Raw genomic sequence first — 26,909 nt, 5'->3', positions numbered from 1 at the left:
GAGACTGAGACAAGAGGACCTATGGTGCTCACTAACCAGGTAATCTGTGAAAGACCTGGTCTCATGTCATCATCACCATCATCATAATGTTGATCATGTAGAGAAATACTAAGGAAGGTATCCTACATCAGCCTTTGACACACACAAACACACATATGCACTCTCAAGCACATGTGCACACACATCTACTACATACATGCCTGGGACCCTCATACACACACACTCACCACACACACACACACACACACATGTAAATCATTCAGATTGTGGTATGTGTTATTGATTAATAAATTGCTGGTCATATGCTACATGAATGACCATGTCAAGACCTGATCACTGAGAAATGTGGCTAAATGATTGCTAGAGTCCTGCTTGGTTTAAAGCTATTAAGCCATCACTGGCACAAGTTCACACCAGCATGAAAGTATTAGGGCATGTGTGAAGAAAGTTCTTAGTTTGAGTCCTCCTAGCATTGAGTCTTCACTCGTATTTCTTTGGGGCTATAAGGACATCTTTCATGGATGCCATCAGACTTCAAAACTGGCACTGTAATGACTACCCAAAGCCATTAGGGCTTCTAGAGTCACATTGCATGTCCAGGTTTAGCCTCAACTGAGTCTCTTAATTTAGTAACTCTAAAGGTGTGTGTGTGTGTGTGTGTGTGTGTGTGTGTGTGTGTGTGTGATATGTGTGATATGTGTTTGCATGGGTGAAGGCTAGAGGAGGAAATTAAGAGTTGTGCTCTGTTACTCTCTACCTTATTCTCTTAAGATATGATCTCTCACTGAACCTGGACCTGGGCTGGTAGCCAGGAAGTCCCAGCAATCCTCCTGTCTTCACAACTACTCCTCACAGCGTTGGGGTTTTATCCCCTGACCTTGCCTGGCTTTTTACATGGGTGCTGGGGTTCTCATGCTTGTTCAAGTAAATGTTCGTATCTACTATCTCCCTAGCCCCTCAAACTCAAACTTTAATATACATCTGAGTCAGGTATTCTGAATCTGAGCCCATGCTTTGAGGACCATTCCCTTCGACTTAGTTAAGTTGTGGCTGTCCATATTTTTAGATTAGTATTACACATCTGTTTTAATCAAAGTTCTTCAGATAAACAGACCAGTAGGATAGGATACACATGAGTACACACACACACACACACAGAGAGAGAGAGAGAGAGAGAGAGAGAGAGAGAGAGAGAGAGAGAGAGAGAGAGAGAGAGATTGATTATAGAAATTGACTTACTTGATTTTGGTGCCCCTAAAGTTCTATTACCCACTGTCTGTAAAACAGAAAACCAGAAAATTCAATGTTGAAATTCAATCTGAGTCTAAAGGCCTGAGCCCCAGGGGTCTGTTGAAGTGACTCATAATCCAAGCCTAGAGGCCTGAGTACGTGTGGAGTGCTAAGAGGCTGTGGTTTTCAGTCCTTGTCCTATTTTGCCTCCTACTGCTGTGATAAAACATTGACCAAAGGCACCTTGGGGGAGGAAAGGTTTACTTGGCTTATAGATGACAAGCCTACCACCTAGGAAAGGCCAGGCAGGAATCCAGAGGCAGAAACGGAAACCCTGCTTACTGGCTTGGTTTCTATGGCTCAATCACTAATGAAGAAAATGCCTCCACAAACTTGTCTATAGGCCAATCTGATAAAGACCTTTTCCCAGTTAAGGTTCCCTCTTGCCAGATGACTCTATCTTGTGTCAAGTTGACATAAAACTAGCCACCGCGGCCTTCGAGTGCAAACCTGAGAGCAGGAGAAGATGATGTCTCAGCTCATTCGCAGAAGACTTGTACATCCTTCATCCTCTTGCTTTGCTTGGATGGGCCCTCCAGGGAAGCAGATCCAGTAGGATGCTCACAAACATTGGTAAAATATCTCTTTTCCATAGCCTTCTTATTCAAACGCTAATGTCTTCTCAACACACTTTCAACAGACACACTTAGAAATAATTTGTGTTGTGTGTGTGTGTGTGTGTGTGTTGTATGCATGTGAGTACACATGTATGTCCAGATGTTTTAGGATATGTTCAGATGGGTTTTGATGCATGTACCTGTGCATACACATATGGAGGCCAGAGGTCAATGCCAGATGTTGTCTGTTATCACTTTCTACCTTCTTTTTAAGACAGGGTCTCCCAGTGAACCTGGAGATCTCTGATTGGCTAGACTAGCAGGCCAATGAGTCCTCAGCTTCTTCCTGTTTCTGTCATCCAACACTGGTATTAAAGGTACCAGCCAGTCATGTCTGACTTTCTGCATGAGTGTTCGAGACCCAAACTCAGGTCTTCATGCTTGTGCAAGAAGCATCTTACCCACTTAACAACAGAAATAATCCCCCCACACACACACACATACACAAGATTTTTCTGTGTAGCCCTGGCTGCTGTAGACCAGGCTTGAACTCACACAGATCCTTTTGCCTCTGCCTCCTGAAATTAAAGGCGTGTGCCACCGTTGTCTGGCCCAAAATAATCTTTTACATTGACCGTCGAGACATCCCTGGGCCCAGTCAAGTAAACAAAGAAAAAATTAGTCTGATATCATATCTGAGTTCTACCTTTTTCTTTCTTAGCGTGCATGTTCCTTTTTCTTTTCCTCCTGTGAAATCTTGGCCTTACTTTTGCATATGATACCTTCAATAAAAGCTCCAGGGAACCTAAAACCTTAGATTGAATTGGTGGGGATGTGGTAGCTATGGACGGACTCACATCACCACCTGGGCCAATGGCTCATAGACTGGGATGCAGAAAGCTCTGGACCCTTTCTTCCGGTGACATGCCTCAGTTTTACCTACTGTAAAATGAAGATAATTTTTTCTCTTGTTAAAAATTAAATATGTTAGGCCGGGCAGTGGTGGCGCACGCCTTTAATCCCAGCATTTGGGAGGCAGAGGCAGGTGGATTTCTGAGTTCGAGGCCAGCCTGGTCTACAGAGTGAATTCCAGGACAGCCAGGGCTATACAGAGAAACTCTGTCTCAAAAAACAAAACAAAACAAAACAAAACAAAACAAAAAATTAAATATGTTAACACATGTAAATTAGTCAGAATGGTATCTTGTGCATATTAAATGCTCAATAAACACTACAGGGTCCACATGACAACCCATGTTTTATTATCACAGGAGCATCCTTCCAACTTTATTTTCTTCTAGGATGGATCTCTGGAAGATAGAAAAAAAAAAAAAAACACGGAGGTATACTGTCTGGAACTCAGAGTCTTATCCACAGTAATGAAAACATAAAACTTAGGGCTGGAAAGACTTGGAGCGATGGATCAGCAGTTGCTATTCTTCCAGAGGAAGACTTGGATTCCCTGCACTCAAGTGGCTCATGGTCCTTCTGTAAGTCAAACTTCAGGAGATTCAGCATCCTCTTTTGGCCTCTGAGGGCACCTGCACACACACGGAATACATACATTTACACAAACAGTTTTAAGAAGAGAAAGAATATAAGAATCATTTAAAAATTGAATTGCCTAGAGAAATACAACTTTCTGCCATCAATCTGATTCAAAGTGCTGAGAGCTGGTCTGGAATTTCCATTATTAGTACGTTTGCTGAGCAGGCCTGAAATATGAAATAACTTAAAATATCTGGATACAGACATCATGGTAAGACAACACAATTTTAGGCAGGCTCATATGCTAACTGAGTATGGTTGACGTTAAAATAAGTAAACTGTGGCTATCACTCATATCATCAAATACTAAATATGTTAGTTATCTGTTGCTGCATAACAAGTTGCCTCAAAGCTTGGGGATCTAAAGCAACAACAAACATTTATTGTCTCCTATAGTTTCTATAGGTCAAAAATGTGAAGATGGCTCCGTTGGGCGCCTGAGCAGTCTCCTGTGTTGTTACAGTGATGATATTGCTTAGAGGTGCAGTAGCTTGTGTGAAGGCTTGACTCAGTATGGGGGGTGTGCTTCCAAGACAGCTCGATCACATGCCCAGTGTCAAGAGGTCTCAGGTCCTTGTCTCATGGAGCTATCCGAGGGCTATGTGGCTCATGGCATGGCTACTTCCATTGCAATGGATCCCAAGAAGTAAGGAACTACAATATCATTTATGACTTAGCTTTCGAAGTCACACTATCCTCTCAGCAGTATTTTACTATTTACCCATCCAACTATACTCACTACCTAAAGAGACGATAAAGAAATTCAAATGCCAGTAAGCTCTTTGGGAGAGCATCTTGGAGAATGACTACCGCACTTCAACAAAAAAAAAAAAAAAAAAAAAAACATGAAAACAAATTCATTATTTTCCAAAAAAACAGAAGAAAATGAAACAAAACTGCAGTGTGTTTTTCCTAAGATGTAAAACAGTGTTGCTTCTTTTGGTGTCCATTTTCAGAGTGTGGCCTCGCTAAACGGGTCAGCAGTACCAAATGTAGAACTGCGTATGTTAGGGAAAGGATGCCACAGCAGCTCCAGGCTTAGCTAAAAAAGCCTCAGCTTAAGCAAGTTTTTATGGCCAAAACTGCCTAGCTATCGTTGCAGGAATGTATGCTGTGGAGTGAGGACCAAGGATTTATGAAGCTGTTTCAGGGAGGGGTGACCAGCGTTTTTAAATTTTTCTGCCCGAGAACATTTGAGGTGTGACTCTCCATAAATCACAGGTACTGAAAGTGCCCATAGTCATTTCTATGAATAAATTCAGGTTTCTAAAGAACAAAAATGCTAGTATTATTATTCAGAGATGAGTGTGAGTTCAGAGGCACTTTAAGAGTTAAACCAATCAGATTACTACATGGGGAATGGAGGCTATGAATCTACAGAAGGCACTAGAAGAGATGGGAGGTCTCCTAAGCCCAATGTAGGATCAGTGGTTTCAGCTTAATCAATGTAATTCATATGTTTCAAAAAAGGCCAAGTCAGAGAAGAAGGGGCATAGAGGAATGGAGCCGAGAACAGGATATAATAGTAATGTAGTAATAAATAGTAAGCAGGTACCACGTGCTAACTACTCTATGTGAACCGTTCAATCTACACAGCTCTAATAGTTGGAATACAATATGAGAATTAAGTGAATTTCTTAAGGTAGCAGAGCTTGGATTTTGGTGAAATATGGAGCATTCCAGAGCCTACAGTGTTAACTATTCTTTTCTAGTTCTGTCTTAGTGAGCGGTAATCCTGTCAAGAGGACCCCCTCCCCTTCCCAGTGGCAGATTTATCTCCAGTGACTTCAGTTCCTCAGTACATAGTGGCTATTAGAATCATTTCTTTGGCTCTCGGTTCCAGGTTCCAGAAGTCACCTCCAATCCTAACTCCTCTTTCCCACAGAGTAAAAACAAGGTCAATATCTGATAAGACAAGGCATCCCTCACAACAGACATACCAATCAACAGGGTATCCCACATAAGAGGGTATCCCACACAACAGAGCATCCCACACAACAGGGCATCCCACACAGCAGAGCATCCCACACAACAGGATCAATTTCCAAGGGGATATTTAAATACATATATTTTAAATGCACAATCAAAATATTTCATACATACAGAGAGTAATATACAAGATTAGCCCAGGCTGACTGTGGTGGTGTGTGCACATAGTCTTAACATTCGGGAGGTAGAGGCAAGGAGATCAGATGTTCAAGGCTAGTTTCAGCAAACATACATAGCCAGTTCACATCCAGCCTGGGTTACTCTGTTTCACACAAACAACAACAACAACAACAACAAGAGTTTGTGATGATGGGTTAGCAGTTGACTTGCAAGCCTGAGGATTTGAGTTCAATCTGCGGAAGCTGGCCATGCTGGCATGTGCTTGTAATTCCAGCACTGGGGAGGCAGAAACAGTAAGATCACTAGGGCTCACTGGCCATTCTGCCTAGCTCAATTAGTGATCTCCAAGCCAACAAGAGTCTCTGTCTCAAAAGAGGTGGGCTGAATTCTTGAAGATGATACCCAAGGTTGATTTCTGGCCTCCACACACACATACACCGACACATACATACGTATACTTTCAAAAATGGAGGGGCTGATGATGGAGCACTTGGCTAGTATGCATAGTGCCCTGGGTTCAATCCACAGTATTGGAAATGAGGGGTGGTAGAAGGTTACCCAATGCTAAATTTTATTAATATTTGTTGTGCTTGCTCTAGAATTCCTCTCTTCTGCAAACTCTGAGAGGTTAAAACATAGGGATTTTGTCCAAAGACAGACAGACCTGAAACCAGCACACCTGCTTTCAAGGGGCAGCAGTAGTGGAAATACCCTTGTGGTCACATATGATGTTTCTTTGGAAGACAATTAAGGTGACAGCTCTAAAATGCTTCAGATCTTACTCAGCTCGAGGACAGTTTTTCTGGTTTCCTTCTAGCACAATCTCAGCCTCGTGTACCACCCCTTTGTAATACTGCTTTTTGAGATGTTTAAACTGTTTCTATGTTTGTTGGACTAATTTTTATCCTTGCATAGACTGCAGGCTTCACAAGGCAGAGCATGTACCAAACTTTATTCACTATTGCACCTCCAGTATCTGACAGTGTTTGTCAGTACTGGACATTTAAATACAAACAACAATAGAACTTTCAAGGTGTATATTCAGTTTTGAACATGGACCTCTTTAGAATCTAAGAAATGAAATGACTGAATACAAAGACTGAATATGGAAGTCCACAGCAGTATGTTCATAACAGCCATAAAGCAGAAACAATTTAAATGCCTGTCAAATTGTGTGAATTTTCTGTGGAGATGTAAAGATTAAAAAAAAAAATTCAGTCCAGGTAGGGCACCAATGACAAACCAAAGAGCCTTCCCAAGTCTACCTTAGTGCACCAGTAGGTTTATTGGAGTTTCTTATAGGAGTGGAAACAACTCAAAGGTGGCTGTGTCAATGAAAAGTCCACTCAGTATGCTTTAAAACCCATGAAATCTTTATCCCTTGCTAGACAAGCTAGAGAGTCTCTTCTGCCCAGTATGGCTTACTGCTTGGATAATATTGGAAAGGGGCCTTGTGGATCTTGTAAGTTTCAGAAGTCTGCAACTTGAATGTTTCATTTAATTTGTGAGTTCTATGAGCTTCCCTTCTTCCTCTAAAATGAGATGGTTACACAAAACCATCCTAACCAGGCTTAGTAGCACAGGTGTAAAATTTTAGCTACTTAGAAAGCATAGGCAGGAAGCTGTAAAGGTCAAGTCCAATCTGGACTACAGAGCTAGTTGGAGACCAGTGTGGGCAACTTAGTGAAATTATTTTTCAAAACAAAAACATAAAAAGAGGACTGGGGATGTATCTCCATGATAGAGCTCTTGCCTAATATGTACAAAATCTTGGGATTGATCCTCCATACTGAATGGAAAGAAGGAAGGAAGGAAGGAAGGAAGGAAGGAAGGAAGGAAGGAAGGAAGGAAGAAAAAAGAAAGGAAGGGAAGGAGGAAGGGAGGAAGGAAGAAAGACAAACCAACCATTTTGTGAATGTATAAACAAAAAGTGGCATATCCATTATGAGAGTTTCAATGGTCAACTGACACTATCTAAAATCACCTGGGAAGAGAGTGTAAATGAGGGATTCTTTAGACTAGGTTGGTCTGTGGGCATGCCTTTAGGTGATCCTCATGAGTGTGCAGATCAGTATTGGAAGACCTGCCTGTTGTGGGCAACATCATTCCCTAGGCAGGACTATTCAGAATGTGGAAAATGAACTGAGCACAAGCACTCATTCATTTGTATCTCTGCTTCTGATTATGGAGGTGACATGAACCAACTCCTTCACGTTTCTTCCACTGTGACTTCCCTGTTACAATGATTATAACCACAAATTAGGAGCTAAAATAAACTCTTTCTTCCCTAAGTTGTTTTGGATAGAATATTTTATCACAGTAACCCAAAAAGAAACTAAGACACCCATACAATGGAACATTGCTCACTAATTTAAAAGAAAGAATGAATTAGCAAAACACTCTACAGTACAGATGAGCCAAAAATATGTTATATGTTATATGCCAGATATGAAATACTACATATAGGAGTAAATTAAATTAATGGGTATGCGTGACAATTAGGATCAACTATAAATGGGAATTTGGCAGTGGTGGAAATATTCTAAAGCTGGATTATGGGATGGCTGCTTGACTGTATAGATTTACTAAACATCGTCAAATTGTTCACTTTTTCAGTAGGAAAATTATACAGGAATGAATTTTGTACCACAGTAAAGTGGCTAAAGTTGTTTTAGAAAATCAATCTCCCTACTTAGTCACTTTATCCAAGTGTACACTCCATGGAACATTACCTTTGTGGGACATTGACCTAGTTATGCTATTGAGTCTATCAGCACTTTAGGGATAGATCCAATTTTTAACTTGACACATCGAAAAGAAAATATCCTATTTCCCAGCCTCCTTTGTGTCTTGGGGAAAAAAAAAACTATGCAAGCAAGTTCTGGCCCACAAGATATAAACAGAAGCTATGCAGCATTTTCTGAGAGGCTGCTGAAGACACTGAGGCCCAGGCTCTGTATTTTCACCATCTCTTTGATCCTCCAGGAACATGTGGACTGGGGCTCCAGTCGTCATCATGGACCATGAGGTGAAGAGGGAAAGCTAAGAAAGGTGGAGCAACAATATTAAGAAGCTGGTTGTCAATGTGTCATGCCACTATCAGACTATTTGCCCATTATAGTTCTTATATAAGATGAAATTCAATGTTAACATTATTATTCCTTTGCAGCCATTTCTTTCTTTTTTTTTTTTTTAGTAAAAGGTTTTTGTTTTTGTTTTTGTTTTTGTTTTTTTTTTCACTTTTAATTATGTATCTGAATGAGATAAGTGCCTCAGTGGCCAGAAACCTTGGATTTTCCAAGAGCTGGAATTACAGGTGATCGGTTGTAAGCTACTTAAAATGAGTGCTGGGAACTGATCCTGGGTCCTCTGCAAGAACATTAAATGCTCTTAACCACTAAGCTATCTCTCCAGCACCCCTTGCAGCCATTTTTATTATATGCAGCTGTCTTAGTTAGGGTTTCTATTGCTGCAATGAAAACATCGTGGCCAAAAAGCAAATTGGGAATGAAAGGGTTTACAATTCCATATTCTTATTCATCATTGAAGTAATTCAGGACAGGAATCCAAATAGTGCAGGAACCTGGAGGCAGGAGCTAATGCAGAGGCCATGGAGGGGTGCTGCTTACTGGCTTGCTCCTCATGGCTTATTCAGCTTGCTTTCTTATAGAATTAAGGACCACCAGTCCAGGGATGGCCCCACCCACAGTGGGCTGGGCCCTCCTCCAACAATCACTAATAAAAAAATTGCCTCATAGGCAGATTTTATGAAGGCGTTTTCTTAATTGAGGTTCCCTCCTTTCAGATATCTCTAGTTTGTGGGTCAACTTGACATATGGCCAGCCAGCACAGCATCCCCAATTTAATTCTAAGTATTATCAGTTGTAGTAGGTAAAAGAGTTCATTGGTCAAATAATTTTAATAATGTAAGGTTAGTTGAGAGTTTGGGGGTATGCTAATAAGTAGTTTCCAAGAACACCCAAAAAAGGCTCCAACTCAGATGCCAGAACAATTTTAGTTGGGCATCTCATGCATCAAGTGATTTGAAAATGCTTAAGTGTTGTTTTTAAAAGTTTGTAATTTTGGTTCTTTTTGAATCCTTCCTTTTTCTAGACAGCTAGTGAGATCACCTTTTAATCTAAGTGTGGCAGAAGGACATCTTAATTTGAAATGCTTGAGGGATTCCTATAGGATAAATTTCAAACTTCCCATTTTTATGCTTCAAAAATTTATTTCTACTTGCCAAGTAAGACATAAGAACTCATGTTCTACTAAAATTAGGTGTATACGAATCAAGAAGTTCTGCAGAATGTGAAACTCTTGGAATGTTTGCTAAGAATATGTTTCTTTCCAGTGTTTTCAAGTCAGGCCAGTCCTTCGAGCATTTCATGAGGGGAGTGCATTTTCTGAAGGAGGGTGAGGTAGGAGCTTTTCTGGTTTTCACTGTGCATCCCATCTTAGGGTGCACTGATCAATGTTTTCACACCACAGGATGGGTGGATGGGTTCCTGGAAAAGCCCAGTTCCAGGTGAGGCTATGATAGCTCAAATTCTTCCTTTGCTTTTTTGTTGCAACTGACTTTGAGTGCGTTTGTTTTTTTTGTTTGGTTCATTGTCATCTTGACATAAGCCAGGATCATCTGGGAAGAGGGAGCCTCATGTGAGGAGATGACCCCATCAGATTGTCCTGTAGACAAGCCTGTGGGGCATTTTCTTGACTGATGATTGATGTGGAAGGGCCCAGCCCACTGCGGGAATTGCCATCCCTGAGCAAGCCAGGAGGAGGAAGCCAGTAAGCAGTGTTCCTCCAATGTCTCTGCTTCAGTTCCTGCCTCCAGATTCCTGCCTTGAGTTTCTGCCCTGATTTCCCTCTGTGATGGACTATAAACTGTAAGCTGAAATAAATCCTTTCCGCCACAAGTTGGTTTTAATCATGGTGTATTATCATGGGGAACTTAATTTTTTTTCCCTTTAACTATATTTTTAAAACTTCACACGTATATAACATTTATCTTTATCTCACCCACCCCTCAGCAGGCTTCTCTTTTCTGATCTAGTCTGTGCCCTCTCTCTAGCCTCACTCTTACATCATAGACCTTGTTAGAGCCGAGACTGAACCATATTTTTCCCTGATCTCTCCACATGACACCCTTCCTGGAGCATTTTCTGCCTGTTATCTTGGCCTCCTATGTGATCAGGGAGCCTTCCAGATCAGACTCAGACATCAGCTCAACACATTCATTCATACTTTGAGCAACATCTACTAATTGTAAGACACCGCACCTGTGCTTGAGTTAGAAACAACCTCTGTCCTGGAAGGAGCAAGAATTCAATGACATCAGACAATTCCTGTGCTGGTCAAGGTATGTGACTGGATGCAACAATCAGCCTGCATATGTCGCTCACTTGACACTGTGAGCTTATTTCTTGTTCACAGCATTGTCCAGTGCAGTGAGCACAGGGGTTCTGCTCTTTGTCAGTCAGTCAGGAATCCAGGCTCACACTATTGCCATTTCCAGATTCTCCTCTGAATAATCATGCTTAGGATCAGCAGTAAGGGAAGGAAGCGAGCTTGAAGGACCAGCAGGACTACAGGAGTGTTTAGGGGGTGCCCAGAAGTGATGCAAATCTTATTTCTATCAAGATTCATTTTTCTAGAGGTCAGTTGGATGGGCCTACTTGGAATAATCTTGTTGTAACTTTCGGAGGGAGATGAAACGGCCTGGTGAAAATAGTCTCTTTGAAAATAGCCTCTTTCTCTCTTTCATAGATTTTGAGACAATAATGAAGAAGTTCCTGTTCTTATGGAGGAAACAGAGGAGTGAGTGGAGGCAGGACACAGACAAATATCTTCCAGCTCCTCCTTGCAGAGTTACTATAAGAAAGTTGTGGAAGTGTAGGAAGTCTTTCTGAGGCTAGTGTTTTGAGTTGTAACATTTTTGTTTTTCCTCATGGGCCACTCTGGAAATGGAGGCATTACTATATGGTACAGCAATTGTTATATTTCTGTTCTCACTTGTTTATTAGGCTTTCATAGCCTCCTGGTATCAAATGACTCTTTTTGCAGCTGTGGAGGCGAGCAGCTCTGGATAGGGACCATCTGATTTCACACAAGTGGACCCTGAGAGTGCTTTGGCTCATGGCCCTCCTTCCAGGGTCCCTGCTGACACTGCGTTTGGGAACACCACAGAAGCTGGCTTGGAATGTGGCCATGACTAACTGATGTGAATCCCTGCCCAATGAAAGAAGAGCTGGTGAGTCAACTTCCTTCCTTTCCCTGCGCCACAGGCAATACCAAGACTCATGTTATATGGCTTCTTAGAGAATAATCTCTGAGCAGAAACTATCAGCCACACTTAGAGCAGACCAAACTAATAGTCATTCCGGAATTTGCTTTTCATCCCTATCTTACACTTACCTCATTTCTGCAGCACAGAACCAACTTCTACTTCTGGGCAGAACTCAGCAAAATGCAGCTTAGCTGCTGCCTCTTTCCCAGTCTTGCTTTGTAGGGCCCTAGCTGCTCTCAAAGTGCTTTAGAGTCAGCCTCTCAATTCTGCAGACCTATTCTTTCATGGCTGAGCCTGCAGTATCTTGTCTTCTGAATGTAGCCTTAGGCACTTCCTTTGCTCCCACGCATTCTATTCTATTTGGCCTATTTGGCCGTGAAGCCATCCTGGACTCCTATTGATTCCTTGTCTGACCACCTCACATTGTGCCATTGTGTCTTCTGCTATTGACTTGCCTCAAAGTTTGAGAATAGCAAGTCAAGTCTACCTTTCCTTTCTGTCCAGCTCCTGCCCCTCCCCCCCCAGGTCTCTCTTGTCTCTATGCCTCTGCATAAAAGTGATTCTTCCTCTGTCCAAATTTTCTCAGCTTCATCCCAGAAAGAATAAATTTATAGATGCCAGCCCCTTGAGTACTGTCGAGAGCTCTAGAACCCTCCTTGATCCTTGTATTTGGGCTGAAGGAGTCTGACCACCAGCTTCCTGGTCCATTAGCTGTTGCAGAAACTGGATTAGAAGGTAAGTAAGGTATCTCTTAAGAGGCCAGAGCAAGGACAATTAGCTACCAGCTTAGCAGGATTGGAGATTCTTGAGATGCATTGCTCTCTGCCTTGTCTCCAGACTGAAAACCTCCCTTAGGACCAGACAGATGTTGTCTGTCTTAATACTCTATCTTTGTATCTATAAAAACAATACCTACAGACATAGCTGATACTTAATCTCTAAGGAAAGATGGAAAGAGGAGGAAGTATGGGCTGTGACACATTTTGGCCATCCTTGTAATGAAAGAAGGTGGCAGGTGAGACGGCTATGTGATGTACGGCTGCTACCTGTACTCTTCCAAACTAGACAAACTACTGGGGCAGTCTAAGACACGAAGTGCCTTAACTAGGGTTACCATTACTGTGATGAAACACCATGATCAAAAGCAACTTCAGGAGGAAAGGTTTTTGTTTCTCACAGCCCCATATAACACGTCATCACCAAAAGCAGTGAGGGCAGCAACTCACAAGGGTTAGGAATCAGAAGGCAGGGGCTGATGGAGTGGCCATGGACGGCTGCTGCTTACTGACTTGCTCCTCATGTCTCACTCACCTTGTTTTCTTACAGGACCCAGGACCACCAGCCAGGGTGGCCTCCCCCATGAATCATTATTTAAGAAAATACCCTACTGGCGTGCGTACCTATAGCCTGGTAGAGGCTCCCTCCTCTGATGACTCTAGCTTGTGTCAAGTTGGCATAAAACTAGCCAGTACAAGAAACAAGACCCAAAAGAGAATTAGGGTCATTGGCTGAAAGACACAGGAAAACTAGGATCTCTAAGAAGCTAAACATATTCTCTCAGGGAGTACAGGAAGGCTCTGTTAACTGCGATTACCCTTGACACGCTCAAACCATTCTCATGCTAAACACTTCTGACAAACTGCTCTTGGAGTCATCAGACTCAGATCATTCCTGCTTTAATTAAGGTAAAGTGAGCTTTCAAAGTCAGAGTCCAGCCAGTTTGGGGCATTTTTTTTTTTTCCTTCTTTTTCTTTAAGTATTCACTGGGGAAACACTCCAGATGAGGCAGGCAGGAGTGAAGAGGAAAAGTGACCACCGGGTCCCAATAGTAGGAAGGATGCTATGAGGAATATTCAGCTAGGCAGGGCAGGCTCTAGATTCCTCCTTGTCCTAATTGCTCCTCCCCATCTCTGGTCTGATGTCCTTCCTCCTGCCATCTGTTTTCTTTATGGCATTTATCACTACCTGTCTCTGTATTCATTTATTTATTTTATTTATCGCCTTTCCTTTGCCTGTTCGGTAAGAGTAAGGGCTTTGTCCTATTGACCGCTACATCCTCCGTCTCAGATCAATGTCAGGTATTTAGTGGGCGCTTAGAAATTAGCTGCTAAAAAAACGAATACGGAAGACAATTGGTTGAATCTCTGTCATATGCTAGGCCCTGTCCTTGAGGATGCTACAAGGATGGTAGTGGAGATAGGCCCGAAAATAAACACACCATGGTTCCACTCCTGATGTTACTGAAGCATATCCAATGCGCTGCAGGATCCTCAGGGCTGGAAAACTCCCGGGGTGTGCAGGGCCCTGGGAAGAAGCTCCTAGTGTGCTAGGGAGCCGGGCGGATCTGCAGTATAAGCAGCTGGAGACTGATGACGGAGCTCTTCGCTTCCCTTGGCCTCTCAGCATCTTCTTTTTCCTGTCTGTAGAGACCTTCACCTCTCCTCGCGTGCGCGTTACAGGATCTGGGCGCTAGCGGGACGCTCTCCTCGTGGGACCCCAGTACATCTTCTTCCACCTCCGGAGAGGCAATCCCGGGTTTTCCAGCTTGCTTGCCCACTACCTGCGAGACCTCCACCTGCAGGTTGAGCCCCTGTCGCCTGCCAGCGCCCGGGTCCTCGCCCCCTGCTTGCAAACCACAGAGTGCAGTACCCCGCCCCGCCCCCGCAGCCCGCGGGACCCCAGCCCCGCCCCGCCCCCGCAGCCCGGCAGCTTCGTTCCGGGGGGGGGCGGGCCGGGAGCTGCGCTGTCTGCAAGGCGGGGAGATCTAGGCTGGGAGGCGGGGCGGCCCCTACACCGGCCAATCAGCGCTTCGATCACATCCATGCAAATACGAGCACAATGGAGCGAGCCCATCACTCGCTCCTGCAAGCAAGCTTGAAACGGGTTTCAGTCTGATCGGCGGCCCACCTGACCAATGAGTCTGTGTTTTGGGCAGGCAAAACCCAATGGCGCGGCAGGGGAGGCGGACCCGAGCTGGGTTAGGGTGTCCTTGCAGGGTGTCTGAGCTAAACTTCACCAAATAATAGCTGTTTGTATTTTGGCTGCTGCAGGAGCCATTTTAGGTAAGTTCTTCTCTTAACTTTTTATTTTCCTGCCTGGCCCCGGCAGGCTGGCCTTGCCCGCGGGGACCCTGTCTTCGCCCCGCTGGCCGGGATGGGGCTGCCCTATGAATGGAGCGGGGCCGAGGGGCCGCGGCAGCGCGAGGCCCGGCCGGGCAGGGGTCCGAGCGCGGCCGCGGGCGTACGGCCAGGCCGAGGGCCCCGAGGCCTGAGGCGAGGGGCTCGGCGTCCGCCCCTCCGGGCTGCCGCGCGCTCCGGCTGCCCGCCGTCCTTGGGAGAGCGCCGCTGCGGGCCGCGCGCCCAGGGTTGGGGTCCCGCTTCAGACCCCAAGCGCGGGCCTTTGCGGCGGGGCGGGGCCTGCCAAGGCTTCCCAGGGGACCCTGGCGGCCCACGGCGCGTGAGGGCCACCCCCGCGCCCGCCAGCCACTGCCGCCCCCGCGGAGAAGTTGCTCCGCTCCGCGTCCTGCGTCTGTTTGCAGGGGTGGAGGAGGGTGGGCCGGTGCCAGGCTGCTGCTCCGGGAGGGGGCGGGGGCCCTGGCGCGTCCCCGGGTCGCGCGCCCCTCCGGCCCGCTCCTCACGCACTAGCGCGCACTCGCCCCGAAAATTGGAGCCCTGAAGACTCCAAGCCACCAAGCTACCCCGCTGCCAAGTTTGGTGCGTTATTAGATTGCATGTTAGAGCTTGCAAAGAAATTAGAGAGCGAGCGAGTGAGAGAGAGGAGGGATATTAAGAAAAAAAAGAGGAGAAAAAAAATCTTTTCCCTTCAGGGTATTTATTTTTCTTCTCGGTTGAGAAGTAACGGAGAATGTCCTTCCTAAAATTTCTAGGGACCATGTCTGTCAGATGTGCAGAGGGGTTGGCAGCTCCTTGGGTTTTAAAACGAGGTTATTAGGAAATCCCCGCACTCGTGAGATAATTGAAATGTGAGTTTGTTTGCAGCTTCAGTTTTATTTGATCCAATTAAAAATGCATAAGCATGCACTTTATATTTGTGTACATAGAGTATTCCTAGTTTCAGTTATGACTAATATGACTGTGGTTTCACGATCGTGGGATCTAATAAGGCAGTATAATTCAATTTTGAGCTCGTAGGCCCGTGTTCTCCAAATTAGGCTTTATAGACCATTAGTAATCTGGCCAAGGTTTCTAGCGCGTCTCTGGCATCTCTGAGCATCTTTCTCTGGGGCTGTGTGTGCCTTTTTCTCCATTCCTTAAAAAACTGTTCATTTTTGCAGTAACAGATCCACGAACAGAGAAAATAGATATTTTAAATATTGACAGTTTTCAAGAGTGTCTGAAATATTTTGCCTAGGATTTGATTATTTCCCAAATGGTATATAAGAATACCATGCCAGTAGGCCTTCATGTTGGCATACTCCGTGGGGCTCTGCTTATGGTGCTTTTGGAAAAGTCTGGACAGACACCATGCTTTCTTCCAGAGCTGTGAATGCTTGACTTATTGTAACAGAGTGAGTGGATCTGTCTCATTGACTGTGAGTAGCACAGTAGTTTAACTGGAAGCCAAGTTGGAAGATCAGGTTGGCAACCTCTGAGAGAGTTTTTGTGAACTTTGTGGTTCTCTGGCAACAGAAGGATTTGAGATGTGTGTATGATAAAATGATTAGGCATGAGTTGTCATGTAACATGATTTGTGCCAACCAGAGCAGGTGGTTTCACATAAGTGGTGCATCCATCCCTTTAACCAAGGGCCTGGGAAAATGTGAAGTGGTATGACTTAATTTGGAGTTCCTTCTGTCCCAAGATAGATTTCATAGATGGATTATTAGTCTTTTTGTATGTAAACTAACCCAAAGGCTAGGAAGATAGCTCGTGTAGTAAAATGTTTGCCGTGCTAGCATTAGGACTCAAGTTTGGATCTCCAGTATCCACATAAAAAAAAAAAACCAGGCATGACAGCTAACTCCTCTCAACTCTGGAGCTTGCTGGCCAGCAATCTAGCTGAATTAGCAAACTCTAGAGTAAGGGAGAGACTTTGTCTCAAAGAATGTGGTAGTGAGACCTTTGGCCTCCATGTGCACAGGCACACATATCCAAGTACACACAAAAAGCTAACCTGGACATATCCCTACCCTCGCTCTGTTGTTCGGGAATCTCAGCTTATAGTAAGTATTTTGAAGTGCTATTTTCTTGGTGTATGTAGTCTGTCTTGGTGAAGTGACATCGATTTTGTGTCTCTGTGATATTATAGTTTCTCTGGAGTCATGATCTTTATTTTTCTTTGTTTTCCCCTGTTAGCTTCTTTGTTATAGCACCGCAAAATGGATAGGATTCTACCACAACTTTTAAATATCTTTATAATTACTTTTATAGTAGTGTAATAGGAGGCCTTCTGACTCCTCAGTATATGACTTCAGGCTAGAAGTTGAAAAAACAGAAGTGGAGTGAGAGAACCAGAGTTAGGCCTTCCATTGCAGGAAGATCCAATGGAGGTTTTTTTGTATTTATTGGTATACTTTCCTTGTAACTATCTCAAATTGCAAAGAAAATATTTAACAGGACTGTATCTCTTTAAGAACCACATTCAATTTGTGACTTTTGCCAGCTGAATATTGCAGATTGTTTATCAGAAACAGTATGTCCTGAGACCACTGTATTTTGAAGATTCTTTGGTTTATTTAAATTTCAAAAACATTTTTGTTTTTCTGGGAGCATGGCTTAATCCTAAACCTAGTTTGTGGTTATTCTCTCTTGTGTCTAACCATGAAGCTTTGTAACTTCAGACTGTTCTGTCATTGCCTGTGCCCTCCAACTTTCATGGGAAGTCTGATGGTAAAGACCAGTGGGTCTCACATGTGCCCTTTGAGCAGGTAATTAATTGGATTCAGAGTCTCCCTGCAAAAATACCACATCCGATGAAGAAACGACTTTCTTTAGGCCACTTTCCCCAGTGGTTGTATTGCTTATTGCAAAGCCTGCAGTAGTTTTGTTCTTAATAAATACTTCTGTTTCTTCTACTTCCATTCCTCATAAAAGTGATTTAGTTCACGTAGAGAGTTGCAGTGGATTTCTTGGAGTTGCCGGCATTTCCTATACCAGGTTACTATACTGATGACTCCAAAATATATAAAGTAACAGTTAGGGTTTAGGTGTCTGTTCCTCAAGGAATATTTTATCTGTAGTCGAATGTGAAACACTTGAGACAAGCAGCAGGAAACCAGCACTGATTGATACTGGTGTGCATCTAGCACTCAGCTGGACACTGGGGCCGTGGGATGTTAATGCCTTGGCTTTATAACCACTTCATGAAGCTGGGCTGCAGCTTACTTGGATGAAGTAATATATTCAAAGCCACCAAATCATGGGTAGAACTTGAACTGAGATCCAAAGTAATTCCTTTGGATCCAAAGGATTACTTTAGAATCGTGAGTATACCGTCTTGTTTAGTCATATGGTGCTAGGTCAAAAGCCATACTTTTTCTAAGTGTGCATCCAGGTTTACTTTTCCATTTCAAGAATTTATCACCGAGAGGGGGACATACAGTGAGGGCACAGATTGTCCTCCTTCCCAGCCCGAATACACTAAGGAGTTCAGAATTGGTGCACAGTAATCATGACATGCAGAAGGAGAATGGAGTCACTTTCCCCTGCCAGGATGTTCTTTTCTTTCGTTTGTATTGTGGAGGCGTTGATACTCTCATGAGAAATTCTGCTACTTCCATAAAAGTCCTGAAGGTAGTAAAATAGAGTTATTTTAAAATGTCCATTGCTGTTCCCATCCTGAACTAAATTGTTTGGATAAAATCCAGAGAAAAATGCTTTTTCTGTAGTACCTCTTGTTTGTCAGTTTCTATAGCTTGTGGTAGAGTTTCTGTGTCCTCAGTGGTCTTATGTCCTTTACCACTCTTACTCTGTTCTGGGAACTTGAGGATATATAAGACACATGTGACATGATTTAAGCTCCTTTTTGGAATTTTTTTTAAACTCTGAACTTTTTTCCCTCTGTAATCACGAATGACTTAATTAAAAAAATGTTTTGTGTGTGTGTGTGTGTATGAATGTGTACTATACGAGTATTCAGAGGTTACAGATAACTTCAAGCCATCTGTGTGCCCCTTGGGAATTGAATCCAGGTCCTCTCCAAGAGTAACAAGTACTCTTACACACCGAGTGATCTCTCAAGCTCTCAAGTGTTTTACAAGGAAAAAGCCATGATTGTCCATGGTGTGGTTATCCTTTATTTTAGAATTTAGGACAGTCTTTGGGAATTTCAGGAGACTTAGGAAATAGAATATTAAAATCTTTTCAGGGTGCATTTCCAAATGTAAATGAAACTGATGAGCATGCAACTTGAGTTTTCTAAATGTCTGAAGGGATATTTTCTTTTGTGTATGTGTTCTGTAGGGTTTTTATAGTGAGTTCATCCATATAGTTTTAAAGATAAAATTTTTACAAAGAGTTAAACTTTTGATATATTTTGGTTTTTGTTGTATGCTATGTGACCATGTTATTTTATTTGGAAACATATATGTATTTGTTTGGTTTATCTTTTATTTTTACTTATTTATTTTTGAGACAGGGTATCACTTTGTAGTCCTAGTTGGCATGGAACCCAGTATGTAGACCAGGCTGGCCTTCAACTCACAGAGATAGATCCATCTACTTCTGCCTCCCAAGTGCTGGGATTAAAGGCATATACTACCATGCCCCCCTTATCTATATATCTATAAATTATTTTTTAATTCCAAGTTTGTTTATGTAAAAGGGCTGGCTTTAGGTGGAGAAAAGATCTAGGTAGGACATTGAGTACTTTTCTAGTTTGGTTACAACTTCTCATCCTGTCATTGGTTTGTCTTTGAAGGCCATAGAATAATATGTAAATCTATTGTCATTTGTGATTCTCATACTATTCCCCTCACCCCCTTTCTACCCACATACTAAAAAGTTAAATTAAGACTCACAGATTTAAGTCATTTCAAAATAACTGTCTTTTATGTGCAGCCTCAATCTCCACTAGTCGTGCTGGGGAGGTCCCTCTGCAGCGTCCCAGGGTCACCTCCAGACTGCTCTTTCCTCCTGGGCTCTTCTGGAAGTTGTTTCATGCCATCCCACTTCGTAGGTTCTAAGGTTGTGGGAAGTAGGGGGCAGTTGTAAGACAGCTTAAAAGGTTTCTCAGTGTCTGCCATCTGTTATCTGCAGATGGGACTACCAGAATGGCTGTGGCAAGAATGCATGGCGTTTCTTTTCTTCCTTCCTTATTAATTTTGTTATTGCTTCATTCTGTATATTAGGATTTTTTAAACAGTTTAGGTGCTCATCTTTACTCACATACATTTAAGGCAGGAACAAGCCAACAGGTTCTTATTATAATTAAACAAAAGACCTCTTTTTTTCATGTCTCAAGACTTATGTAGTGTCTTACAACTAATATGAACATTAAATGGAGTTTTCTGAAAATGTGTCTACTTGACTATACTGTTTTACAGAGAACATACATATGTATAAGAGCCCATAAAACCAGCTGTTACTGTAGGAAAGTGTCTTGTTTTAAGGTTCTTGGGTCTCACTGTGTGATTTTCTTAAATAGAAACAAATTGATGAAGTAGACATCCAGAGCAGTAAGAGAACCAAAAGAGCAGTTCTGGCAAATCATTGAACACAGGATTCTCACAGGTTTTCTTACAAAACCTATTTATTGGACTGGAATGCAAGTTTACGAGAAGAATCAGCTTACCTTTCTTGACTTGTAGATTAGATGATTTAGTAAAGGCCCCCTGTTCCTCTAAGGCAGTGGCTCTCTACCTGTGGGTTAAACAGCCCTTTCACGGGGATTGCTCAAGACCATCAGAAAACAGATATTTACATCACAGTTCATAACAGTAGCAAAATTACTATTAGGAAGTAGCAGTGAAGATAATTTTAAGGTTGGGGGTCACCACAACATGAGGAACTGTATTAAAGGGTGGCAGCATTAGGAAGGGTGAGAACTGTTGTTATAAAGGGACTCTGTTTGGCTTGTTCTTTCTGTGGGTATCCATAGTAAAAAAGTGTGCCTGGTATGTTTGCTTTGGGTTCAAGAAAAAATAGTGTTCTCAAAAGTTCTTTGAAAGATTGTCTGAAATGCTAGGTCCAAATCGTAAGTTTTATTTACTGAAAGAAACTTTACATAATTTAACAGACACTTTATTATTGCTTGTGTATTTTGGCTTAATTCTCACAGCGTTAGCAGTCTAAATTCATCTGTTAGGCAGGTTCTTTGAAAACATTCGGCTTTCATCATTGTTGGTCATGTGACAGAATTAGATTACACTATAAATACATATCACACTATATATACATTTGTATTGGTTAGTTTTTGATGCTGTGACAGAATACCTGACAGGAATAAGGGAGGAGGGATTTATTCTGGCTCAGTGTACAGAAAAAGTCAGGTTGGTGAAGTTTTGTGGCCATTTTGTGGTTATGGCAGCAGGAATGTGAGAGCTGATCATGTTGGTGTTAGTCAGGAAGCAGAGAGGACCCAGTAGGCCCACAAGATGGCTGCCCACCACCTCCAGCTAGGCTCTACTCTCTAAAGGTGCCTCATTCTCCAAAGCAGTGCCACCATCTGGGGTAGCACTTAGCTTTTCTGCACATGTGGGCTGCAGGGACAGACCCTGTGTTGACCCTGTCATCACTAGATTATCTTTAAAGCCAACTTGGTAAGATACCATGTTAAGAATTTAAGAATTTACTCAATGGAATTAGTAGTTTTGCCTTAAACTGTAAAAATACATTGAGAAACTTACAGAGGTTATGAAAGATTAATGGCAAGCTCCAGAAAGATGATTGTAAAAATATAAAATCAGTCTTTACAGATCAGCTATCTTAAAATAGTTTCCAGATTTGTGAAGATCTGAACTGTTACGTCTTTGTGTTGAGTTGTACTTGTCATAGGCATGTGGACACCTTTATGTAGTTCTCTAGAAAAGTTATTTTACTTTTAATTTTTTTATTTTACCTTAAATCTAATAATAAAAGTATTAACTTATATTGTCCTGGTTAATGTTGCTTTTCCCACAGCAATCCATTTTTCTGATATTTATAGAAGTATTAGCTTATGCCTGATTGAAAAAGAACAAAAGTGAAAATGAGCCTTTTACTGGAGGAGAGCACTTGTGGCCAGTGATGAGGTACTTCATCACTGCCTTGAAACTTGCTAGAGATCTAAGTCCAGTCAAGTAGGTAGTGGAGAACCACTATCTATCAGAGATTTTTATGAAGATTAACATTTAAGAGATTATTCTAAATCAGCATTGCCTAGTAAAACTTGGTACCTTGTTGGAAATACTACATGAATTACTAGCCATGTGTTACCTTTAAACCCTTCAAATGTGGCTGAAACAAATTTTGAATTTTAATATTAATTGAAGTTTAAGTGGCCAGTGCCACTCATACAGAATAGCACAACTTTAGAATCTTAGTTTTTGTTGAACACACACACCCATTGTAGCAAAAGTACATGTGTTTTTCTTTTGCTGGAAAGGGAAATAAGAGACAAGATGATCCTTTAGCCTAAAATGAGGGTGAGCAAATCATACAATTAAAATTGACACTATTTACCCATTTATGTGTATCTATTTTTATGTGAAAGTTGATTTGAAAGTTCAGAAAATAGTAGGATCAGAAATAAGTTTGCATGTATTTCACAAGGCATTAAAAAAGCAAGGTAGCTGATGGATATGCCAACAAGGCTCGTAACCTTCCTGTCTGTGACTGCTATGCATACTCACTTTCAGCATGGCTTCTGAAGTGTTTTCTTATTAAAGATTTAAAGGCAGGCAGCTTTTAAGTGCAGTACTGTAGCTCTCTCCAGTTCTCAGTAGAAACAGTGCTGGTTATGATGGTTCCCATCTCATTAGGTTGTATGTAGGGTTTCTGTTTCAGGTATCAGCTAAGAACTAGGATGGTTTTGCAGTTCATAAAGAACACCATTTTTTATAATATTTTCTAAATCTCCTTTGAAAGACTTTTTTCTCTGTCCCCTTTGCATCATGTTTTAAAAAGTAATTTGGTAAAAGATTTCTTTTACTCATTCAGATATATATATATCTGTGCCATGTGCTTGTACATCAAATTTTACACTTAAGAAACTCAAGGATAACATTGATTGTAGTGTATTGATCAGTGTCCCCAGCAGAATTGCAAATTATTATGTGATTGGCAAGAGGATAGAAATTTGACTACATAAAAGTCAGATTTAACTGTGAAGATCCACATGTTGAATCATCTTTTAAAAATGTTACCTAGTTAAAATAAATAGGTCTAATCAAACAGCAATTTTATTAAACGTATTTATTAGATTTTTAGTTCACAAGCAGGGAATTGTTGGACATTTAGTTAATGCATCTTAGAGAGAGGGAGAGAGAGAGAGAGTGTGTGAGAGTGAGCAAGTGGGAGCTATGTCCTGTGTAGTTTGCAGGCTCGGAATGCTAGTCAGAAGGTTCCTTAAAGACCCTGGGTGGAGCTGTGCACAGAGAGCACTGTATGTAACACAACAGTGTCTGTTCTGGCTGTGGTTATATCAAATCACTTTTTCCATTGTTTTAATTCTTTCGAGTGGCAGGTTATATGTATGCTAAGGGCCCAGTTGGCTGTGATGCGTGGTAGGGAAGATTGTCTGTTTAACTGAAAATGATATGAGAACTTGAGAAATGGGGATTTGACATTTTGAAATATACTGTTTCGACTTATTTTTGTTTATTTGCATTAATTTTTTAAAGACAGTCTCTCTGTATATCTTTGCCATCCTCTACTTGATCAAGTGTGTGCCACTGTGCCTAGCTTGCATTTGTGTAACTTCTCCCTTATATATGTATAATTGCACATATATTGCAATTATGTGGCTCTCTCTTGCCCTCCTCTCCCTCTTCTTCCTCTCCTGCTTCTGGCAAGGTCTCAGAGATTCCATATTGGCCTCAAACTTGCTGAGTTGAGTGGAGTATGACCTCCCCCCTTGCTTTTACCTTCCGAGAGCTGAAATGACATGTTTGTGCAAACATGCTTGGTTTCAGGCAGTGCTGAGGATTGAACCCAAGGCTTTCTTGCATGTTTGGTAAGCACTCTACCAACTGAGCAGCTGCATCCTTAGCCCACTATAAGTTCTTGAAGAATTGGGAAGCTCATTGATGGAATTGAAATCTAATAATGTTGGCAGATCCCGTGTTTTAAATGTTTGTAGTTTTCCTTGCTTCAGGTTTGTTCCCACATATGTTCCCATGTTAACATGGTGCTGCTGCATGACTACTTACATAAGCTGTACACAAGTACACTCTCCACTCTAACCTGCTCTGTATCTGTGTGCAGTGTTTCAAACGAGCAGGGTTCTTCCCTGGTGTTTGTATTGAGCTAAGCTTTGTTGCTGCCCTTATTAGTGTGCTAATGACAGTTATTTCTAGCTTATAATTTAAGAGTGTCAGATATTGCAGACATTGGCATTATAACTGGATTTCTCACAAAGTAAAGAAAGCTGCTTCTCCATTTTCAGAATGCTGTAGAGTTGCAAAGTATTTCTGAGGATGTGTAGTCTAATCTCATTTTCTTATAAATAATGACATGGAGTCCTAGGCATATTAGTACTTTTGAGTGCTTAGTACTGATCTGTGGCAAAGTTTTAAATTCTCATTTTAAAGCACAGGTCTGCCTCCTTAGCCTTCATAGGTTTAGGGTCCTGAAAACTCACATAGGAATTTTTTAGTGGGGGGTTTTGGGGACTAGAGAGATGGTTTAGCAGCTAAGTGCTCTTCCAGAGGACCTGGGTTCTATCCTCAGTTCTCATGGAGTAGTTCTCAATCATCAGTCCCAGGGTACTCCAGTCCCAGGGTATCTGACACCATTTCTTGGCCTGTGTTCACTAGATGTTTATTTGGTGCACAAGGCATACATGCGTGCAAAACACCCATACACATAAAATATATTAATAAAAAAAGAATTATGGGGAAATATGGGGATAAGTAGTGCCTTGAAATGAATACATCTGTAAGCTATATAACATTTACATCTAAAAATTTTAAATTAGCATTATGTATTAGATACCACTGTGATTTTTAAACAAATGTTATTCTCCTTCTATCTCCCCAATTGCCCTGATATCACCCGTTATTTTCATGTTTCATGTACCATGTGTCCTTTTGCCTCCCCTTTCTTACTAATATTATCCTTAGTTTTTTTTAGACTTTGCCTACATGTATTTCTGTTTATATATGTACATATATACATTATAGGCTAAGATCTGCATATGAGGGACAGCATATGTTTTTGGTTTTCTCAGTTCAGGTCACCTCATTAAACTTTCCAAATCTATTCATTTTCTTGCAAGTTTCATGATTTCATATTTCTTTACAGATGAGTAATAGTATATTTTGCATATGTACCATATTTTTATTATTCATTCATCTGTTGTCAGACATTTAGACTGGCTCTATTTCCTTGCTATTGTGAACACAGCAGCAATAAACATGAATGCAGAAGGTCTCTCTGGTAGGTTATGGACTCCTTTGGGTATATATTTAGGAATGGTATAGTTGAATCACATGGTAGTTCTAGTTTAAATTGTTTGAGGAATCTCTACACTGATTTCCATACTGGCTGTATTAATTTGAACTCCTACCAGCAATGAATAAGGATTCAAAGATTCCTCTTTCCTCATACCCTCCAATAATTGTCAGATTTTTTGATGATAGCCATCCTGACTGGAGTGAGTGGTTTAAAATAAAATGTTAAAGATGCTATCACTGAGACTGCACTATTTTGGTCGGTTTTTATTCTGTCTTCTCTTTAAGAAACATGGGCACCCAGTGATTTAACTTTCGAACCCCACATTCTTAGATGCTGTAGTAGTCCACACTTCTGTGTTCTAGCATCTTGATGCTCATTATTACGTATGAAACATGAGCCCTGCCTCAACTACAGTTAAAGTCCAAGGTTATCTCTTACTAGATTCAGCCTGCCCAGTGTTGTGCTGTAAAAACCCCTACTCCTTTATAATCTGTTATCTTTTTTGCTTCCTTCTGAAGCTTTGTCTTTCCTAATATGATAGACGCCCCTTGTCTTAATTGTATATCCTCCAGTCTCTAGTATTTTTGAGAGTTTCAGAAGGCCATTGACTTTATGGAGAGGATAGCTTCCCATAGTCAGCCTTTACAGAGTGGCGGTATGGTGTCTATAGCCAAACCCATGGATTCTAAGCTCTGCCACTTACTTCCTGTGTGATCCTTCCCTCTGCTTCACTTTTCCCATCTAAAGTGGAAGTAATGTCTGTGTCCTATGATGGGTTTGAAAAGCATGTGAGTTAATTTATGTGGAGAGCCTGGGAGCAGTACCTGACATTGTAATCATGTTATGTATTGGATATTATAAAGATGCAGGGAAAATCACTGGTAATCTTTCTAGTTAAAGGTGTAATACTGCTTTTTATTTAAGCTTACCTACTCCGTTTTAAAGCAGGGATTTCTGGTGATACTCTGCAAGGCTTTTTATGCTGAAATGGGAGGATCTTAGAATTTGTTCTCAAGGTTCATAGGGTAAAGATGACATAATATATCCATAAACACCTGTATATAGATAATTGTTCTGATACAGTATAACTTATGAAAAGTATCTTAAGACGGGCTGTGGGAGCTCAAGGGACTAAAAAGGAAAGTAGGAGAAGTTGTCAGGACATGCAACTGGGTAGGACTGGGTAGGCATGCAGGATTTGGGTATATGGAGACTGGTGGGAAGGTGGAAGTTAGAGGTACAGACCTGAGTCCTAGGGCACCCACTGGAGTTTCTAGACTCTGTGACCTAAGACAGTGAACTGAACTAGGGACATATGGTTCTAAATATACAGACTGTGTGCTAAGAATAGGAAAAACCTCCTGAGAACAGGAGTAGGCTAGTGAGCTCAGAGCGTGTTTAAAAAAATGTCCATGAGCCTCATCACCCTTTATCATGAGCTTTGCATGGTCATGCTCTTGTTGTATGTAGCCCTGGTGGAGAAGAAGGAATTCTAGTTTATCTTTTTTTTTTCCCCCTTATATTAGGACGTTTCTTTCTAGTTCTTGCTTGCCTGCTGCAGAA

General features: G+C 41.8%; 1 protein-coding gene and 1 long non-coding RNA gene across 5 annotated transcripts in view; one reads left to right on the top strand and one right to left on the bottom strand.

Moving 5' to 3' along the window:
• Positions 1-3,088: 3,088 nt before the first annotated feature.
• LOC143441486 (uncharacterized) lies at positions 3,089-14,434 on the bottom strand. Its single transcript, XR_013108954.1, has 2 exons — positions 10,787-14,434; positions 3,089-3,388 (listed from the first exon to the last, which is right to left on the bottom strand). It is a non-coding gene; the product is annotated as an uncharacterized LOC143441486 (long non-coding RNA).
• Positions 14,435-14,756: 322 nt separating this feature from the next.
• The window catches only part of Chd6 (chromodomain helicase DNA binding protein 6), a 173,988-nt gene continuing 161,835 nt past the window's right edge, over positions 14,757-26,909 (top strand). For 3 of the 4 annotated variants that reach the window (XM_076930166.1, XM_076930167.1, XM_034493983.2), the window contains exon 1: positions 14,757-14,855. The gene's annotated coding sequence lies outside the window, so the exon portion shown is untranslated. The remainder of the gene's footprint in view (positions 14,856-26,909) is intronic. The other variant, XM_076930163.1, reaches the window with a different exon arrangement.

Source organism: Arvicanthis niloticus, chromosome 2 (assembly GCF_011762505.2).
Source record: "Arvicanthis niloticus isolate mArvNil1 chromosome 2, mArvNil1.pat.X, whole genome shotgun sequence".
Taxonomy (NCBI): domain Eukaryota; kingdom Metazoa; phylum Chordata; class Mammalia; order Rodentia; family Muridae; genus Arvicanthis; species Arvicanthis niloticus.
The sequence above is the reverse complement of the archived record's forward strand: the minus strand, read 5'-3'. Positions and strand labels throughout refer to the sequence as shown.